Raw genomic sequence first — 20849 nt, 5'->3', positions numbered from 1 at the left:
TTTTCCTTTCCTTCTCCCTCCCCCCATTCTTCTTCTTTTCCCCTTCCCTCCCTCCCTCCCTCCCTAAAAGCCCCCATCCTTCCTTCTCCCTCCGCTCAGTCCCTCAGGGGCCACACAGGCTCCACTCTCTCAGCCTCCAGGCCAGAGTCAGTGGCTACTTTGCTGGGGCTGCATTGCAGACTGCCTCGCTTGGTTTTTGGCTGAGAGAGTGTGCCGCTGGGGCTGCTGAAGGAAACCTCTTGAGCTTGGTTTCTGGCCACCCTCAGGGTACTTTTAACCCAGTTTCCCCAGTAAATTCCAGTTCTCTGCTGCTCAGCTGGGGTTTAGACATCCCTGCCTCCAGGTTCAGTGGACCACAGAGATGGAGGTGAAAAGGCTTTCTCCTTCTTGCTCTTCAAAAGCTTCTATGCCCTCCAGCCTCCAGTTCTCCCAAAGTTTGCACCCTCTTGTTTAGGAACTGTAGAGATGCAAATCTTGACAGGTTTTGTTCCATGCATGCTAGGAAGAAGAAGACTTTCCCTGGTGTTCCCTTTGCTGCAGGAGAAAAGGAGAAGGTTGACAGACCTCAGGACTAGAGTCTTTCTAGGTTTCATGGATCATCCACAGGTGGACTTATAGGGGCTCTCTAACAGGGTTTTCTTAGGCCAGGAAGAGATGTTTTTGCCAGTTCATTCCTCTGAAATGGAGCCTATGGCACCCAGTATTAGTAGGTGGCCTTCCACCCAAGGACTGTCCAGGGTTGGCCCTCTTAGCCTCCAAGATTGTAGCTTCTAAGACATGTTTGTGTGTGTGTGTGTATATATATATATGTATTTGCCTTCTAGGTTGCCTTTCCATTCGTGGGGACTGCATGAATTCTGGAAGTAATCCTCAGGAATGGTGGTTTGGACAGTTCCTTTCTCTGAAAGAGAGCCTCCAGCACCTGGCATTCCTTGGTGGTCTCCCATCCAAGGGCTAACAAGGACTGGCCCTGCTTAGCTTCCAAAGTCAGGCAGGACCTGGTGCCTTGAGGGTATTTATGCTTTGTGTGTATATGTATATGTGTCTTCAAGTCTCCTGTGGCCTTATGGAAACCCTGTGAATTTCATAGGTTTTTTTGGGCTATATGACCATGTTCTAGAAGAGTTTATTCCTGATGTTTCACCATCTTCATTCTCTGAAGATGCCAGCCACAGATGCTGCTGAAACTTCAGGAATAATCTCTTCTAGAACATGGTCATATAGCCCCAAAAACCCACAAAAACCTAGGGATGCCAGCCATGAAAGCCTTTGACTTCTCATAGGGTTTTCTTAAACAAGGAATCCTCAGAAGGAGTTTTTCCACCTTCTTCCTATGCCTCCAGCACCTGGTATCCATTGGTGGTCTCCCCTCCAAGGACTCACCAGGGCTGACCCTGCTTAGTTTCCAATATCAGACAGGATCTGGTGCTTTTTAGGGTATTTAGGCTGTCCAATCCACCTGTTGATTGATAGGAGCCCCATGAGTTTCATTTGGTTTTCTTAGGTAAGGAATATTCAGAGTTCCTCTGAAATAGAGCCTGCAGCACCTGGGATTCACCTTTGGTCTCCCATTCAAGGACTAACCAGGTCTGACCATGCTTAGCTTCCAAGATCAGATAGGATCTGGTTCCTATTAGGTTATCTAGTCCACCAAGTGGGAGACAAGAGGGCAATTTATCCAGGGTTTTTTTTTTTGGGTGGGGTGGGGGTTATCTCCAGACAAGAAGAAATGATTATTTGCAAATCTCCAGATCAGCCACAAACTACAGGAAAAGAGATCCCACCAAAACATTAGGAAGAACTTTCTGATGGGAAGCCCTGTTCAATGGTGGGATACACTACCTGGGAATGCGGTGGAGTCCCCTTCTTTGGAGGCTTTGAAACAGAGGCTGGGTGACCATTGGTCCCAGCCAGGGAGGGCTTGGATGGTGTCTTCCTGCATGGCAGAAAAGGATTGGATTGGATGGCCCTTGTGGGTCTCTTCCATCTCTAGGATTCTAGGTATTCCTGCATGGCAGAAGGAGGTTGGACTGGATGGCCCTTGGGGCTGACTTCCAACTCTATAGGATTCTATGATTCTAGCAGCAGTTTGCAACAATTGCCAAAGCTTAATTGACTCCTTCCTGTGATAGACTTGTGGGGTGTGTTTGTTTATTTGTATGTATTTTTGTCATGAGTTTCCTCCTCCTCTCCCAGTTGGAGTGCCAGGGCTCACCCTCTACTCTGCTCTTCAACTACCTTCTTGCTAGAAGCATCTATCTAAGTAAGTGAGAAGGAATATCCCCCTCATTCCACCTTACTCTAGGAACAGCCCATTTAGCTAAGATTTCTGTCTTACCGTCTAATCAGAAAAAATTATATTCTCTAGTTTTCTGTCGGTCTTTCAGGCTAAGTGGCCATATTCTAGAAGAGTTTATTCCTGACATTTCTCCAGCATCTGCAACTGGCATCTTCGGAGAATCTCTTAATCTTTCCCTGAAGATGCCAGATGCCACAGATGCTGGTGAAATGTCAGAAATAAACTCTTCTTGAACATGGCCACATACCCCGAAAAACCCACAAAAAACTATGGATGCTGGCCATGAAAGCTTTCGACTTCACTATTATATTCAAGTGTTTCTGAATGATAAGCGGTGAGCAAGTTACTCCGTGCGTAAGGCTTAATGACCTCCCCTGGGCAGTTTTTTCCTCAGAAACGGCTGGGTCTGGACTGATCCTGAACTGGCAACACCAGAAAATGAACATTTCTCTGTTATTCTCCTTGTGTGCACATAACTTAAAGTATTCCAGCAAAAGTATTGTGCGCAGGAGTAGGCACGGTTTCCCATGCAATACACACTTGTTTTCAGCATGGAACAGACAGTGCAGAAAATGTTTTCTTTGCAACAAAGCCCCTTATTTTTTGCAAAGCAAAACCATGTGTATTTCTGCCCAAACTGAAGGGTTGCAAAGCACAAACAGTGTGCAATTCCACATGGTAATGTGTAACTTGCACTTCTGATGTAGGATCTCTAGTACCCTTTCTTGTGTGGAAAAAGCAGGCACGAAGAAATTCCCTGGAGTACTTCAGGATGCGCAAATACCAGGAGAACACTGGACACAAGACTCACAGCTGTGTTATTTCTCCCCCCCCCCCCATGGGACTTCTGGAGTGTTTGCAAACCCTTTTCTCATATTGGGGAAACAAATAACTCTTGCCTTGCCTAGCAAATCAGTTGGCATGGATCTCTCCCACTCTCCCTTTGGCTTGGACCTCTTATGTGAATTGCCAGCGCCAAACTATAGGGGCAGCTTTGACCTTTCTGAAGCCATGAGCCATGTTTGCACAGTCAAATAGACAAACAGCGTGGCTGAATCCCGAAGTAATAAAACACGTGCCTCCCTTGCAAACAGTGCTACACATTCGCTGTTTGCCTGTTAACAGGATACAGATAACAATAATGGCTGGAATCCTCTATCGCGGTCTACTTATGTAACTTTGCTTCTGCTTAGCTACGTTGCAGAAGTGCTAAGGAACCCTGTTAGTGAAATGTGAAGATGCACAATGGGATACTGGCAAGAGTGTCCTCATGCACATCATGTTCCAGCAATGCGCATCGGCACTCTCTGGTTGGTGTCCCAATGCACAGCAGGAGCGATGCATAATAGACTAATGTGTATCAGTCCCATTCTGCATTAGTCCTGTTATGCATCGGTTGCAATGTGCATCAGTCACTTTGTTGGCTCCCCTACGTGTGCAAAAATAAAAAGAAACACAACAGCATTCATCTCCCGAAAAGAACAGAACAAAATAGCGGGGACCAAACTTTTCAACACATGACAGAATAATTGTTCTTCATGCTTGAAGACTCCAAATTTGACACCAAATTAAGAGGGGTAGCTCATAGCCCTGAGGAAAGGATCAAAATTCAAAGTGACCGTAATATATTAGAAAGCCGAGTCAGAACTAACAAAATGAATTTCGACAGGGAGAAATATAGGATACTATCCTTGGACAGTAAAAATGAAAGGCACAGTTATAGGATGGGGGACACCTGGCTTGACAGCAGTAAAAGCAAAAGCGAGCTAGCTAGGCTGAACACGAGCCAATTGTGTGATGCGGCAGCGAAAAAAGCCAATGCGATTATAAACTGCATCTATGGAAACATAGTCTCTAGACTGAGAGAAGTAATAGGACCACCCTATTCTGCTTTGGTCAGGCCCCGCCTGGAATACTGTGTGCAGTTTTGGGCATCACAGTTCAAAATGGATATGTTGAGAAGCTGGAGCATCTCCAGAGGGACTAAAATGGTGAAGGATCTGGAAACCATGAAGCCCTCTGAGGAGAGACTTAGGGAGCTGGGGATGTTTAGCCTGGAGAAGAGAAGGTTAAGAGGTGATATGATTGCCCTGTTTAAGTTTGAAGGGATGTCACATTGAGGAGGGAGCAAGCTTGTTTTCTGCTTTTCCAGAGACTAGGACCTGGTACATTGGATACAAGCTACAGGAAAAGAGATTCCAGCCCAACATTAGGAAGAACTTCCTGATGGTAAGAGCTGTTCAGGGGAGGAATACCGCCTTGGATGGTGGTGGAGTCCCCTTCTTTGGAAGTTTTTAAACAGTCTGTTGGGGGTGATTTGAAGGTGTATTCCTGCATGGCAGAAGGGGGTTGGACTGGATGGCTCTGGGGGATATCATCCAACTCTAGGATTCTATGGAGTTTATCACATGGGAGGAAATTGGAAGTTTAAAGGAGGTTTATCCTGTGAAATCATGCAATTCCTATTAAAGCACGATTAAGATTTTCACACACAATGGTCATCATCCTGGGAATAACCAGAGAATAAACAGGCAATAAATAGCAACAAATTCACGGGATTTTCCCATTAATGATTTGTTGCTGTTTATTGCCTGGTTATTCCTGGGTTAATGGCGCTTTAATCATTTTTGATCGCAACATCGCGTGAAAACCTTTTATCGCGAATGTGCACAATTGTGTGATTTTCACAAGATATTCCCGGGATAATCATGTTACTTTAATCACGACGTCGTGTGAAAAATATTAATCACGAATGCATGATTTCATGATATAACCCCCGTTTGCACTTCCGGTTGTCGCTGTGTGACAAAACTCCTATGAACTGTTGAAACATACTTTTCGGACAAGAGGGGGCAGCCAGGGAACAGAAATGCAGAGCAGAACTATGCAGTCTGAGCCGCACAAGGGTGCCACCAAGCCAATAAGAAAAGGGGTGTGTATGTGTGTTGCTTCAGAGTACACACTCAACACATTGCAGACGGGTGTCAGTTTCATAGAATGGTGTCACTTTCTTAAAAGGGTGCCGGGTCCAAACATTCTTGGATGGTTACGGTGCAAACCTCTGTTTGCAATGTTGACTTTTCTCTTGAAGCAAGCTTTTAGTGAGTAATTGCTTGCATTGCAGGGAAGGCTCTTATGGAAGGAGGGAAGGTGCTATATTTTTTAACTGTTGCATAGTGTTGTGGTTTGAGTTTTGGACTATGACTCTGGAAACCAGGGTTCGATTCCCAGCTCAGCCATGAAACCCACTGGGTGACTTTGGGCAAGTCACGCCCTCTCAGCCTCGGGGGAAAGCAATGGCAAAGCTCCTCTGAACATATCTGGCTAAGAAAACCCCAGAATAAGTTCACCTTAGAGTTGCCATAAGTCAGAAATTACTCCAAGGCATAGAACGCTACTACCACCACTTTACAGCCATGGCCTGAAGTCAGTTTTATACACAATATTTTTTAATAATGTTGTGTATGAAACAAAGTTTGTTTACACTGAATCCTCCAAAAGCAAAGGCTTCACTATCTCAGTCCCCCATGGTTTCTGGAATAGTTTGGATTTTTGAATTGCAGAGAAGGGAGACTCAACCATAAGATTTTAGGGTGTCACCTGGTGCGGTCTGCACCCCCCACCCCCTTAGTGATGCCACTGGTCCAGTCCCCTGCCATGCAGGAACTCTCAGTCAAAGCATCCCTGATGGCCACCCAGCCTCTGCTTAAAGATCTCCAGGGAAGGAGACTCCATCACTCTCTGATGGAATGTGTTCCATCCTCAAACAGCCCTTACTGTCAAGAGGTTCCTCCTAATGTTGCAGTGGAACCTCTTTTCCTTTATCTTGCATCCATTGTTCCGGATCCTGTTCTCTGGAGCAGCAGAAAACAAGCTTGCTCCCTCCTCAACATGACATCCCTTCAAATACTTAAACAGGGCTATCATATCATAATGGTTTGTAACATCTTGCCTGATGAAGGAGCCCATGGAGCTTTGAAAGCTTGCAACAAGTATATTGTGCATTTTGGTTGGCCAGTAAAGGTATCACTGATGGATTTTTTGTTTGGATCTGGAGACCAGAGTTCGCTTCCCTGCTCAGCCATGGAAACCCACTTGGGCAGGTCACACTCTCTCAGCCTCAAGGAAGGCAATGGAAAGCCTCCTCTGAACAAATATGTGCAAGAAAACCTCATGATAGGCCTACCTTAGACTCGCCATAAGTTAGAATGAAATGACTTAAAGGCACACAACAACAACAAAGGTCCACCTTAGGATCTCCATGCGTCAGAAATGCCTTTTAGGCACACAACAAAAATAGCAACAAGAAGGCTTTAATAAATTAAATACAATTATTAAAAAGCCTATTAATATATATAAATGTTTTATATTGTTTGAACCTGCTAGCAAGGATTTCACCTGCCATCTTTCGATACAGAGCAGGTTTGAAATCTTTCAATAAGAAAATAAATGGGAAGCTGTAAGGCAGTACAGCAGGAAAAAGCCCAGCCTCAGTTACAAGTGTCTTTTATCGGGTGCAATGATGGAGAGTCAGTGGAAGGGCTGCAGGAATAAATAGGTTTTCAGCTGCTAATGGAAGCTAGTAAATCTGGAGAAGGTGGGGAGGGCAATGTCATTCTTTGTGGAAGGAGGAGGGCAAGACTTGCCCTAGATTGTAAACCGCATCTTGGAAAAAAGTTACTTCTGTATATTACAACTCCAAGTATATTCACCTGGGAATTGAATGCGAGCTGTGGTCCAGAAATCTCACTGTTGTAAGTTATGTTGCAGAATTGAGTGATTCCAGTGTATGGAGCAAAAGCAAGAGGAAATGTTGAGTGTGGCACTGAGAGAGAAAGAGTGAAATGCACAGCTATAGGACGGGTGACACACCTGGCTTGACAACAGTAAGTGCGACAAGAATCTTGGAGTAGACCGCAAGCTGAACCTGAGTTAGCAATGTGACGCAGCAGCTAAAAAGCTAGTGCAATTCTAGGCTGCGTCAATAGTATTAAGCCAGGTGTCACCCATCCTATATCTGTGCATTTCAATGGAAGAAATAGTGCCACTCTATTCTACCTTGGTCAGGCCTCACCTGAATTGATTCATAGAATCCTAGAGTTGGAAGAGACCCCAAGGGCCATCCAGTCCAACCCCATTCTGCCATGCAGGAACTCTCAATCAAAGCATCCCCAACAGATGGCCATCCAGCCTCAGTTGAAAAACTGCCTCCAAAGAAGTAAACTCAAGCACACTCCAAGGCAGTAGTGCCTTCCGCTGTCGAGATGCTCTTATGTCAAGAAGTTCCTCCTAACATTTAGGTGGAATCCCTTTTACTGTAGCTTGAATTCATTGCTCCATAACCTGTTCGCTGGAGCAGCAGAAAACAAGCTTGCTCCATCCTCAGTGTGATGCTCTTTCAAATACTTAAACAGGTCTATCATATCACCCCTTAACCCTCTCTTCTCCTGACTAAACATCCCCAGCTCCCTAAGTTTTTCCTCATAAGCATTATGGTTTCCAGACCCTTCACCATTTTGGTGGACCTCGTTTGGACACAATCAATTCTGTCAACATCCCTTTTGAATTGTGGGGTCCAGAACTGGACACAGGATTATTCCAGATGGGGCCTGACCAGATTAGACTACAGTGGCACTATTACTTCCCTTGATCTTGACACTATACTTCTATTGATGCAGTCTAGAATCATATTCACCTTTTTAGCTGCCGCATCACACTGTCAACTCATGTTCAACTTGTGGTCTACTAGGACTCCTAGATCCCTTTCAGATATACAAGTCTCCTTAAGCCAGGTGTCTCCCATCCTATATCTGTGCATTTCACTTTTTTCTGCCTAAGTACAATAACTTACATTTCTCCCTGTTAAAATTCATTTTGTTAGCTTTGGCTCAGCTTTCTAGTCTATTCAGGCCATTTTGAATTTTCATCCTGTCCTCTGGGGTATTAGCTATTCCTCCTAATTTTGTGTCATCTGCAAATTTGATAAGCATACTGTGTCCAGTTCTGGGCCCCACAATTCAAAAAGGACATTGAGAAACTGGAGCCATGTGTCCAAAGGAAGGAGAGCAAAATAGTGAAGGGTCTGGAAACCATGAAGCCCTCTGAGGAGAGACTTAGGGAGCTAGGGATGTTTAGCCTGGAGAAGAGAAGGTTAAGAGGTGATATGATAGACCTATTTAAATATTTGAAGGGAGGTCATATTGAGGAGGGAGCAAGCTTTTTTTCTGCTGCTCCAAAGAATAGGACCTGGAGCAATGGATGCAAACTAGAGGAAAAGAGTTTCCATCTCAACATTAGGAAGAACTTGCTGCTAGTAAGAACAGTGGAAGACGCTGCATCAGAGGGTGATGAATTCTATTTGGATGTTTTGAAATGGAGGCTGGATGGCTATCCGTTACAGTCATGGCTTGGATTGCGTATTCCTGCATGGCAAAGGGTTGGACTGGATATCCTTTGGGGTTTCTACCAATTTGAGGATTCTCTGATTTCAAAGTAGCTAAAGCTAATTCTCTGTAGATTTTTAAGCAAAGGCTGGATGGCCATCAGTCACGGGGAGTGTTTGGATTGTGTCTTCCTCCGTGGCAGAAGGGGACTAGGCTGGATACTCCCTTGGGATCCCTTCCAGCTCTGTCGATTCTAATTCAGAGTTGGTTGGCTCTGGCTGGATATAAGAACCATGGTTATAGGATCAGAGGATGTTGCCTTCTACTGAGCCAGGCCCTTGCTCCATCTGTCCTAGTGTTGTCTTCCCTGACTGGCAGTTGCAGCTCCCTATGATTTCAGGAACAACTCTTTCCTATCCCCACTTGATTTTGGAAAGTATTTTGGAATTTCACCAGATCCAAAATGCTGTGGCGAAAGAGACGGTCCACAATGATAGGGAGCATATAAACTCCCTGTTGCAATAGCTTTGCCTGCTTCACCTCAGTTTCTGGGCACAATTGCAACCCGCCCCCCCAACATTTCATAGATAAAAACCAAACAATGTCACACTGTGGGTCAATATGGCAAAAGCTATTCATGAGCAAGAACAGAAGAGCTAGGATGATTATGGAAAGGATAAAATTTGCCATGGCCATAGATGGTTTGCTCAATGGAAGGGACCTTAAGAGATTATCCAGTCCAACCCCTTGCAATGCAGGTATCCACCACTAAAGCATTCCTGACCTATGGCCATCCAGCCTCTGTTTAAAGACCTCCAAAGAAGGAGACCCCCACTCACTGAGGCTGCCCATTGTCAAGCCACTTTTACAGTACTTTTACAGTCGTTTTTCCTAATGTTTAAGTGGAAGCTTCCCCCCCCCCCCTTATAATTTGAATCCATTGCTCTGTGCCCAGTTCAGACATTATTGCATAAACTATTGCAAGTTGACTCTGAAAAGTCTGCCTTTTTACCACCCTCCTAAACCATTCTCCCAGTGCCGATGCTACTAAAAATGTCCAGCTAGACAGAGGATGAGGAGGAAAGGGAGTTCAGGTGAGCATAAAAAGACTTAGTAAAAAGAAGCTTCTTTGTCAGGGCTTTGTTATGCCCATAGCTGTTTGCCTGAGCAAAATCAGTTTTTTGGGATAATCTTGGAAAGGGGACTGATGAAGCATTTTGCTTTGAAATATGGAACAAAAAGGAAAGTGCCGTCGAAGCAATTTTTTGCACTGATTAACTGTTTAAAAGCTTATCTCCTGTAATAAATAAACAAATAAATAAACAATAAAACGTACCTTAGATTAAAGCCATTGAAGTTCCCGCGTTGCTGGCATTTTGCTGCCGACAGGCAAAACCTTGTCTTCATTTCAGCCAGCCTTTGGATGGCTGCGCTGATTTGTTTTGTTTTGCTCCGCTGCTCTGTGTTTTAATCTGTGTTCCTAATTGAATTATGTTTTTAGCTGGCTGCCATTTTTCTCTGTTCTTATCTGATTTCATCGTGATATTGCTTCCTTGTTTGTCAGTTAGTTTATCTTTGTGCTGTTGATATTCCCCCGATGCTGGCTGCCTTGAGCATTTTTACAGGGGCAAATGGAGTGGAATGAATGAACAACTAAAAGGAGGGGGGGAATCTCTATTAGGCATCTGATGCCATGGGAAACCTCCTTTCCTCTAATGTTGGTTCCCCACCTCCACAACTCAAAACATTCAGCATTTACAGGTAGGATTTCAGAAAGTTTTAAAGAGAAACATGAGGTCTTTATCAGTGACTTCTATTAAGTAATAGAGCGGCTTACTTATCAAATTTGCAGATGACCCCAAATTAGGAGGAATAGCTAATACTGCAGAGGACAAAATCAATTCAAAATGACCTGAATAGACTAGAAAGCTGGGCCACAGCTAACAGAATGAACTTCAACACTGAAAAATGCAAGGTACTGCAGTTAGGGCAGAAAAATGAAATGCACGGATATAGGATTATGGGGGACACCTGGCTGAATGAAACTACATGTGAAAGGGATCTGGGAGTCCAAGTTGAACATGAGTCAACAGTGCGATGTGGCAGCTAACAAGGCCAATGCGATTTAAGGCTGCAGCAATAGAAGTGTAGTTTCTGGATCAAGGGAATAAATAGCCCCACTCTATTCTGCTCTTGTCAGGCCCCACCTGGAATAATCCTGTGTCCAGTTCTGGGCCCCACAATTCAAGAAGGATGTAGACAAGTTGAAGTGTGTCCAGAGGAAGATGACCAAAATGGTGGAAGGGCTGGAAACCATAAAGCCCTATGAGGAACAGCTGAAGTTTAGCCTGGAAAAGAGACGGTTAAGAGGTGATATGACAGCCCTGTCTAAGTATCTGAAGGGGTGTCACTTTGAGGAGGGAGCAACCTTGTTTTCTGCTGGCTTTTCTTGGCCAGCTTTGTTCAGAGGAGGCTTGCCTTTGCCATCCCTTTCCCGGAATAGACTCCCTCAGCCAGATAAACCTCCCATCACCTTTCACATGTTATACCTCACTCAATCTGTTTGTAAAATTATTGTGATTTTTAGTATTATTTTAATAGACTAATTTTAATTTCAGTGTGTTTAATCTTGTTTGGGGGGAGAGTTGGGGGTGTGATCTATATTACCATGGACTGCATATTGAACTGGTTTTATTTGTAAGCTGCTTTGGTTGATTGCTGACGGAAAAGCGGGATAGAAATAAATTATTATTATTATCATTATTACCCCCTGAGGCTGAGAGAGTGTTGCCCAAGGTCCCCCAATGGGTTTCCATGGCTGAGCCAGGATTTGAACCCTGGTCTCCAGAGTCCTGGTCCGACACTTGAACCGAATTCCCAGTGAGCTGGTGCCCCCCTTTTCAAAAACCTTTCTGGAGGGTCCAGCCTGCAAGAGACGTCCTGCCAGTTCTCCATCTGGAGGGAGGCCTATGGAGGCAGACCTTAGTTGCAGCCCCTTGGAGACTGACTGTCCTCCTAAAGTCCCCGGCCTTCAGATGCACTTGCTGCTCTGCAGGGAAAGGTGTCTGCCAAGGGGGGCTCCTCTCTGGGGCCCAGGTTTTGAACTCAGGGCCAGGGGCTCCGGAGGCAGGGGCCCTCAGGCAGGGCAGGCGCTGCTCCCTCTTGCAGGGCCCCAGGCAGCATCGAAACCCACTTTCTGGAAAGGAAAGGCTGCTCTTTTCTAGTTCAAGGGGGCTTCTATGGGGGAGATGCCAATTGGGGGACCCCCAGGACATTTCCTGGCTGCAGGAGCTGCCTTGATGGGGTGCATCTGCACTGTAGGAATAACCCGGTTTGATCCCGCTTGAAGTGCCCCCTGGGCTCTGTGCTATGGAATTCTGGGAATCGGAGTTTGTGGTGGCCCTGAGCAGAGTCTCTTCCACTGCCACTGCCAGAGTCCGATTCCCAGAATTCCATAGCACGGAGCCCAGGAGGCACTTCAAGCGGGATCAAACCGGGTTGTGTCCGCAATGTGGACGCAGGGCGGTAGAAGGGGCCGGACGGAGCCCGGAGGCGGAGAAGAAGAGCAGCAGCAGCAGCAGCAGCAGGAGGAGGAGGAGGAGGAGGACCAGGCGCCGGACGGAACGGAGAGAGCGAGAGCGAGAGCGAGCTCCTGCTGCTGCTGGTGCTGCTGGTGCTGCTGGCTTTCTCGCTCTTGGGCCGGGGATGGGCGCCAGGCATGGAGCCCTTCGCCGAAAGTGTAAGCCCTCCGCGGAGGTCTCTCCATTGCTTTCCTCCATTGGCAGAACCCCAGGCTCCCCATTGGAGCTTGGCTGGAGCTTCCTTCTCTTCTCTTCTCTTCTCTTCCCTTCCCTTCCCTTCCCTTCCCTTCCCTCCCTCTTTCCTTCCTTTTCTGCCTGTCTTCCTTCCTTCCTTCCTTCCTTCCTCTCTCTTTCATTTCTTTCCTCATTTTATCTTCTCTCTCTCTCTCTCTTTCCCTTTCCTTTCTTCTCTCCTTTTCTTATGCTTTTTTTCTACGTTCCCCTTTTTCTTTCCTTCTCTATAGCTGTCTCTCCTTCCTTCCTTCCTTCCTTCCTTCCTTCCTTCCTTCCTTCCTTACACTCTTCCACCCTTCCTTCCTTCCTTCCTTCCTTCTATCCTTTTCAGCCTCCCTCCTTCCCTCCCTTTTTATTTCCTCTCTTTATCTTCTCTCCCTCTCTTTTTCTTTCCCTTTCCTTTTTTCTCTTCCTTTTCTTATGCTTTCCCCCCTGTGTTCCCCTTTACTTCTTCTCAGCATCTTTCTCTCCTCCCTTCCTTCTTTCCTTCCTACTTTTTTCCTCCCGACTTTGCCTTTATACCTCTTTTCCTTCCGTTTCTGCCTCCACCTTTCTTTCTTTCTTTCTTTCTTTCTTTCTTTCTTTTTTTCCTCTTTTCTTTCGTTCCTTCCGTCTCATTCCGCTTCCCTCTTCCTCTTTCCTTCCTTCCTTTCTTCCTTCTTTTCCTCCTCCCTCTCTTTCCCCTTCTCTCCTTCCTCACTCCTCTCCTCCTTATTTCCTTCTCTCTCTCCTTTCCTCCTTTTTTGTTCCTTCCTTCCTTCTCTCTCTTTCCTCCCTCCTTCCCTCGTTCATTCTTTTCTTCCTTCTCTCTCCTCACTCATTTCTCCCTTTCTCTCCTTCTTCCCCCTCCTTCTTCCCTCTTGTTCTCCCTCCCTCTTTCTCTCTTTCCATTTTTCTTTCTCCTCCCTCCGTCCCTCTTTCTCGTTCCTTCTTTCCATCCTTTCTTCACTCTCTCTTTTACCTCCCTTCCTCCCCTCCCTTTCGCTTTTCGCCTTCCTTCTCTCTCTCTCCTTTTCTCTTTCTTTCCTTCTTTCCTTCTCTTTCCTTTTCTCTTTCCTTCCTTCCTTCCTTCCCTCCCTCCATCCCTCCTCCTCTTTTCTCTCTCTCTTTCTTCCCTTCTCTCTCTCTCTTCTTTTCTCTTTCTCTCCTTTTTTCCCTCCCTCCCTCCTCTTTTTTCTCTCCCTTTCCTTTCTTCCTTCTCCATCTCTTTTTCTCCTTCTTCCTTCCTTCCCTCCCTCTCCCACCCCTCTTCTACACACCTCCAAATTCAAGTGCCCCCTTCCCCCTTTCCTTCAGGTGCTTGTTCTGAGCCACAGGTGTGCAGCTGCCCTCCTTGCCTTCTCCTTCTGGGAGATGCAGAGCCTCTCCTTCCTCCAGATGTTTGGGCCTAGAAGCTGCTTGCCCCAAACATCTGGAAGTTGCCCAGATGGAAGAGAGGTGCAAAGATGCTCTGGGACTCCTGTCCTGAGGAGTTTGGGGAGAGACTGGGAGAAGGAAGGCGGATGACATGAAAGCTCTTCTTGCAGGACATGCATCTCTGCTCATAGCTCAAAATAATGTTCACGATCAGTAGATTATCTGTGTGTTTTCCCCAGGGTCACCCTCCTTTTCTCCTCCTCTTCTGCTTTCCTTCTTTCCTTTTCCTCCCCTTCCATTGCTCCTTTCACCTGCCATCAATCTCCACAAAAAAAGATTCAGCCAATATGCTATGAAAATGATGTTTCTGATCATTAAAAGACCTGTTTTTAATTGGCACAATTGTTTTTTGCCTTTTGGTGGGAATTGCCCTCTTTGCAAATGTTCTGGAGAGTTTCTTGCTGGTGCTTTTGCCAGGGTCAGTTGGTGGCTTTTCCTGGCAAAGGGATTGCCCTTCTTCTTATATTGGCTGGAAGCAGTCTGGACTATCAGAGTATCTTGGCGTGGCGTCTGTCTGTTCCTTCCAAACTTTGGCTCTCCTGCTTCCAGCTGGGCAAGAATGGCATGGATTACAGGCAAATCTTTTCTGTATGGTTCCTGGATCATTTTCCCACCAGGAAAATGTTGTGCTTCTACGTCTTTTCTATTTGCATTTCATCAGTTGTAGTATCAAGCGTTTCTGAACAGTCCCATAGATGCAAAAAGCTGGCATTGATGCCAAGCAGATTGATTGATAATTGCTTCTATTATTACTTTGCCTGAGAAAGAACTCAGTGGACTTTGAAAGCTTGCAGTTTTTATGCATTCTGGTGGGTTGAATGCAGGGACTCATCCTTGTGTATTTTTGACGTTGTTGCAAATGGGTAATACACGGTTTCTTGGATTAGTTGAATGAAGACATTTTGTAATCTCTTGATTAAGATTGAATTGGACAAATTATCTACATGTAGTAAAGGGACACTACGTCGCCCCAAACCCACCATTAAAGTGGTCACAAAGAAGCATTAACGCTTCTCTTTTAATTTTTGGGATTTCAGCGACCATGCATTTCCAATATCACTTTATTTGCGCAATTGCGTGCGGTAACCATTCTCGCAGTGACTTGCCATTTTTCGCTTTATTTGCGTGATGCTTTAAATGCACTTTAATCTCTCCTTAATGCCAAAATCAACCGCCGTGTGATAAACTCCTTAGATCTGGAAGTCAGGACTGGAAGTTATTGTATGTTGTGTATACATGCAGATGTGAATGTAAGCATTATTGCAAGATTTGGGTTTGTTTTTTTAAAAAATAACAAACAAACAGACAAATAATGAAATTGTTTAATAAACTTTATCTAAATAAATAAATAAAAATAGCAGTCCAGGGACTCATGCATATTCCATTTCGGCAGGAGGATAGTAATGATACTAATGGATATTGTTGTTGTTGTATGCCTTCAAGCCATCTCCGACTTACGGCAACCCCATCATAGGGTTTTCTTGCCAAGTTTCTTCTGAGGGGAGTTTGCCATTGCTTTCCCCGGAGGCTGAGAGAGTGTGACTAGCCAAAGTCCAACCAGTGGGTTTCTGTGGCCAAGCAGGGATTCGAACCCTGGTCTCCAGAGTTGCAATCCAAGGCTCAAACCACTATGCCATGTTTTTAGCTTTATTAATATGCCACCTTTCCCCTAAAACCCATGGTGGCTTACACATTAAAAAGATCACCGTTCAAAAACATACTGAATATCAGCATTAAAACGGAATGAAACTATTAACCCTATTAAAAACACACACTTTTGGAACTATACAACTTAAAAACAAGATGCCTCTTAGAAGCCTGCAATCCTATAAGTCTGTTAAACTGGTCACAAAAAAAGCATTAAGGCACCTCTTTTTTACTTTTGAGATTGCAGCCACAGTACATTTTTGATATTGTTTCATTCCTTGAAACCATGCCTTATGAGGAGACTTAGGGAGCTGGGGATGTTTAGTCTGGAGAAGAGAAGGTGAAGAGGGGATATGAGAGCCCTGTTTAAGTATTTGAAGCAGTGTCACATTGCGGAGGGAGCAAGCTTGTTTCCTGCTGCCCCAGAAAACAGAAGACAGAGCAATATCACTGTATTTGCGCAATTGTGTGCAACACTCATTTGCACAAATACTCGCCATTTCCGTTTTATTTGCGGGATGCTTTAACTGTGCTTTAATCTCTCTTTCATGCCGAAATTAGCCCCAGCGTGATAAACTGAATTGTACATAGAGCTGGAAGAGACCTCCAAGGGCCATCCAGTCCAGTCCCCTTCGACCACAGATGCAAACTACAGAGAAAGGTGGAAGGCATGGGATTCATTGGGCTTGTCCTTGCCAAGGCAGGGCAGTTGGAGGGTCTGGATCGTGGGTCGGGAAAGTGGAAAGCAGAAGGGAAAAGGCTCCCTGGCAGATGGATTGTCTCATCATCAAGGAAGCTGCAACGGTCCTGAGTTTGCAAGGGCTAAGCAAGGCTGTTTCATAGCAAGGACCTCTCAAGTCAGAGGGTCACCATGAGCCCAAGCCAGCAGCTAATGCAGCCTCTTAAACATGACATCCTTTTTTTAATCCTGCCCTGAACTTACACTTCCTGTTTTCATGTTACTCCGCAGCATTCATAATGAAATGGTGCATTTCTCCTTCTCGTGAGAGCTGAGCATTGCGGGCAGACATTAGGAAACCATGCACTTTTTAACCATAACAAAGGAATCAACAGTTCTATAATAAAACTTGGGGGGAAAAATCCTGGACGCTGGTTCTTCTTCTTCTTCTTTTTCTTTTTGGTTGTTGAAATTAAATCCATGGCCTGGGACTGTGCATGTTTCTTTGGTTTGTAGGTAACCAAAAGTGCAGTAAAAGATTATGCCCCAATTGGCTGTTTCATGCACATTTATTGCTGTCTTATGCACATTTGTTGTTGAGTGACTTCAAGGCATTCCTGACTTATGACAGCCCTAAGGCGAACCTATCTTACAGGGTTTTCTTGGTGAGTTTGTTCAGAAGGGGGTTCCCTTTGCCTTCTTCTGAGGCTGAGAGAATGTGACTTACCCAAGGTTACCCACAGGGTTTCCATGGCCATGAATTCAAACCCAGGTCTTCCCGTATCCTAGTCCAGTGCTCAATCTGCTATAACACGCTGGCACATTTGACCCCTGGTGTATTAATCGATTTGATGTTGCATGAATGAATGCAGCTTGACACGCTTTAACTGCCATGGCTCAGTGCTGTGGGATTCAGGGATTTGTCGTTTTTTGGGATATTTCGCCTTCTCTGTCAGAGAGCTCCGGTGCCACAACAAACTACAAACCCCAGGATTCCACAGCATGGACCCATGGCAGTTGAAGCGGTGTCAAACTGCATTCATATTGCAGTGGGGCAGCAGTCTGAGAGGTGACATGATAGAGCCCTCTTTATGTATTTGAATAGATGTCATTTGGAGGATGGAGGAAGCTTGTTTTCTGCTGCTCCAGAGAAGAAGAGACAGAGCAATGGATTCAAATGGCAAGAAAAGAGATTTTATCTAAATATTAGGAAGAACCTCTTGCATAGCATTAGGGAGGAGGAGATGGAGAGAAATGGATGGATGGAAAGATGGATGGATAGAGACCTTCTTTGATGTGGACTTGTGGCATGATGTTCCACAATACTTGATGAATTGAACACTATTTGCATCTTCGTCTTTGCACTAAAGTGTGCAATGCAAGATCAGAAAGGGTTTTTTTTGTTCTTTACAGTATATTCTGTCTACTTGACTTTTATGAAACAAATCACATTTTTGCCTAGATGGATGATAGATAGAAAGATAGTTGGATTGCATAGATAAACAAATTGTATAGATAGAAGATAGATAGATGGATTGCAGAGATAAACAAATTGCAGTGATAGGTGACAGATAGCTAGATAGCTAGCTAGCTAGCTAGCTAGCTAGATAGATAGATAGATAGTCAGATTGCATAGATAAATAAATTGCATAGATAGATGATAGATGGCTAGATAGATAGAAAGATAGATAGATAGATAGATAGATAGACAGACAGAATGTATAGCTAGATGAGAGATAGATGGAAAGAAAAACAGATTGCATAGCTAAACAAATTGCATAGATAGATGATAGATGGATGAATGAATAGTTAGACAGATAGATAGATGCATTGCATAGATAAACAAATTGCATATAGATGATAGACAGATAGAGGGATAGATACAGATAGATTGGGTAGATAAACACATTGCATAGATAGATGACAGATACATAGATGGATGGGTAGACAGACAGACAGATAGATTACATAGCTAAACAAATTGCAAAGATAGATGCATAGATAGAGTGTGGTTAAAGACTGGGCAGCTGGGACTCCTGTGTATGTCTTGTGCGTTGTGTGTTGTGTGTGTTACCCTATCCCAGGGGTAGGCAATCTTTTTGAGCCGGGGGCCGGGTTGCTGTCCCTCAGACAACTGGGGGGGGCGAAGCCAAAAAATAAATAATTAAATAATTTTTTAAAAATCTAAATAAATAAATAAACAGGGACAAATGTAGGACAACGTTTTCAACTGGTGGACACTTTTTTTAAAAAAGTGGAGGACACACAAAAAATGTGCTGATTTTTTAAAAAATGTTAATATAAATGCATGTTTCTGAGGCGTCTATAGACAATTGCCCCCTTGCCCCTGCGTGCGAGAGGCCAAAGGCCCTGGCGGTAATCGGTGGCAGGACCGGGCTGGGGCCGGTCCCAAGGCCTCACCGGGCCGCATCCGGCCCGCAGGCCGCAGGTTGCCTACCCCTGCCCTATCCTAACACTATCTGCCTAGCTGGGGATGATGGGAAGCTGTCAGCTGGAAATGAAGGTTTAACAGACCAAATTATATTTCAAACACAAGAGCAATAGAAATGTGGGCCTTGCCTTTCCACCCTCTAATCTAAATAAACAGATTTATTTTTCCCAGAACCTTTTTTCGGTTTCTCCTCTTTTATTTCCGGGGGAAGGGGCCCGGGGTGAGCAGAAACATGGCCCTCCGCTCTCAGCACCTGCCCAATCCGGGGTCTCCCTGGAGGACAAATCCCACCCGGGAGTCCCACTCCTCCATCTCTGCTCTTCCCCTCCATCTTCTCCGCTTCCCCTCATCTGTTGCAAGGATCCGGTGTCAGAATCGTCCTCCTTCCTTGGAGATCTTCTTGGCAGAAAGGCTCATGATCAAGCAAGGCAGCAATTCACTTGGATCATAAGATCTGCTAAGGAACAGCACTTTGTAAAAATTGGGGCTGGAGGAGAGAAGAGAGAAGCCCCCCCCCCTTGTTCTTTGTCTATCTTGCATCCACTGCTCCATGTCCTAGTCTCTGGAGCAGCAGAAAACAAGCTTGCTCCCTCCTCAATATGGCATCCCTTTAAGTATTTAAACAGGGCCATCTTAACCTTCTGTTCTCCAGGCTAAACAGAACCAGCAGCTCCCTAAGGCATAGAATCATGGAATCATAGAATTGGAAGAGACTACAAGGGCCATAAGGCATGGTTTCCAGCTTAGAGTTGCCATAAGTCAGAAACGACTTGAAGGCACACAACAGCCATCAAATGTTGTAATAAATAAGTCGCTGCCAAGGCAACATCCTATGTAATCCTGGGATTTATGGTGTGGCGAGGCCCTAGAGGAGCTCTCTGGCGGAGAATCCTAAGCGCCCTTTCCGAAACTGCAAATCCTTGGACTCCATGGGATGTTGCCTGTGGAGTGTGAAAAGGTCCCACGTTGCACCCGTTGAGCATAGTATCTACAATCGGTGCTGAGTAATTTTGGTATCAGGTGGGATACAAATGAAATTCATCGTGGTTGCATTCATAAACCTCTCATGAGGCTTTCCTTTGAGAGAACGGGTTCATTTCCTTCCTTATTCACTCAGTATCCTGCCTTTTTCCCAACCTGGGACACTAAATTGCTCAGAGCATCTTTTTAAACATGAAATACTGGCCTGTTACAGACTGCCAAAATAAAGCTGCTTCCGGTCTCTTTGGAGGTATGCTATTTAAATGATGCATGGGTCCTAAGAGTCCGGAGGTCGCTCCAAAGCCACACACCATTCCTAAGCACTGGAGTGCAGCTTTGGTGCAGCTTCCAGATTCTTAGGGTGCATGCATCATTTAAACAGCATACCTCCAAAGAGACCCGAAGCAGCTTTATTTTGGCAGTCTGTAACAGGCCACTATTAAAACAGAAGGATTCTAGTTTAGGTTTTAAAAAAAGCACAGTTTAAAAGCAATTAGCTAAACCATCTTACTAAAAGCGGCACAGATTTAAAATGGTTTAAAAGATTTTAAAGCATAAAGAGGAGTGGTTTAACTGTTTGAATGATGAAGGTTCAAAACACACTGCAGAAATAATCCAGATTAAGACTGCTTTAACTGCCCTTGCTCAGTGCTAGGGAATCCTGGGAATTGTAGGCCTGATTCCCACTACTTTTTAAACTGGATTGCAAATTGGTTTGAACCGGTTCAAATGACCCTGGTTCTCACTTGAACCTAATCGCTGAAGTGATTCGGAGAAGGGGGCCATGTGCTAGACCCATTTAACCCATGTCTTTTTGACACTGATCTTTTCCACGTCTTTTTGGGATAAATTGATTCCATGCAAGTTTGAACGAGATGCGGGTCAGAATCAATTTAAATTTGCCTTTTAGCCGGCTGGAGCAGGTCCATTTTGAATTGATTCATGCGTGAACGTGAACCACAAGTGGGTTAGTTTGCAAGGGAAAATGCGACTGGGGCAAATGTAGTGTGAACCATGCTCCGCTGTTGAATTGATCCATTGATTCGGATTGCAATTATTTGTAAGTGGGGATGAGGCCCTTGCTTATTGTGGCACCAGAGCTCTCTTGGCAGGTAAGACTAAATGTCTCACAAAACTATAGTTCACAGTTTTCAGCCAGTTGTTCAGTGTCCCAGTT

General features: G+C 44.9%; 1 protein-coding gene across 1 annotated transcript in view; it reads left to right on the top strand.

Annotated features, from left to right (window-relative positions):
* LOC149320196 (cGMP-dependent 3',5'-cyclic phosphodiesterase-like) overlaps positions 1-20849 on the top strand; it is a 396832-nt gene that overhangs the window by 145326 nt on the left and 230657 nt on the right. The window lies entirely within an intron of this gene.

The sequence above is a fragment of the Sceloporus occidentalis genome, unplaced genomic scaffold, assembly GCF_023333645.1.
Source record: "Sceloporus occidentalis isolate IW3139 unplaced genomic scaffold, rSceOcc1.0.p SCAF_2, whole genome shotgun sequence".
In the NCBI taxonomy this organism is placed as follows: Eukaryota; Metazoa; Chordata; class Lepidosauria; order Squamata; family Phrynosomatidae; genus Sceloporus; species Sceloporus occidentalis.
Note: the sequence above shows the minus strand (reverse complement) of the source record. Positions and strands in the feature narration are given on the sequence as shown.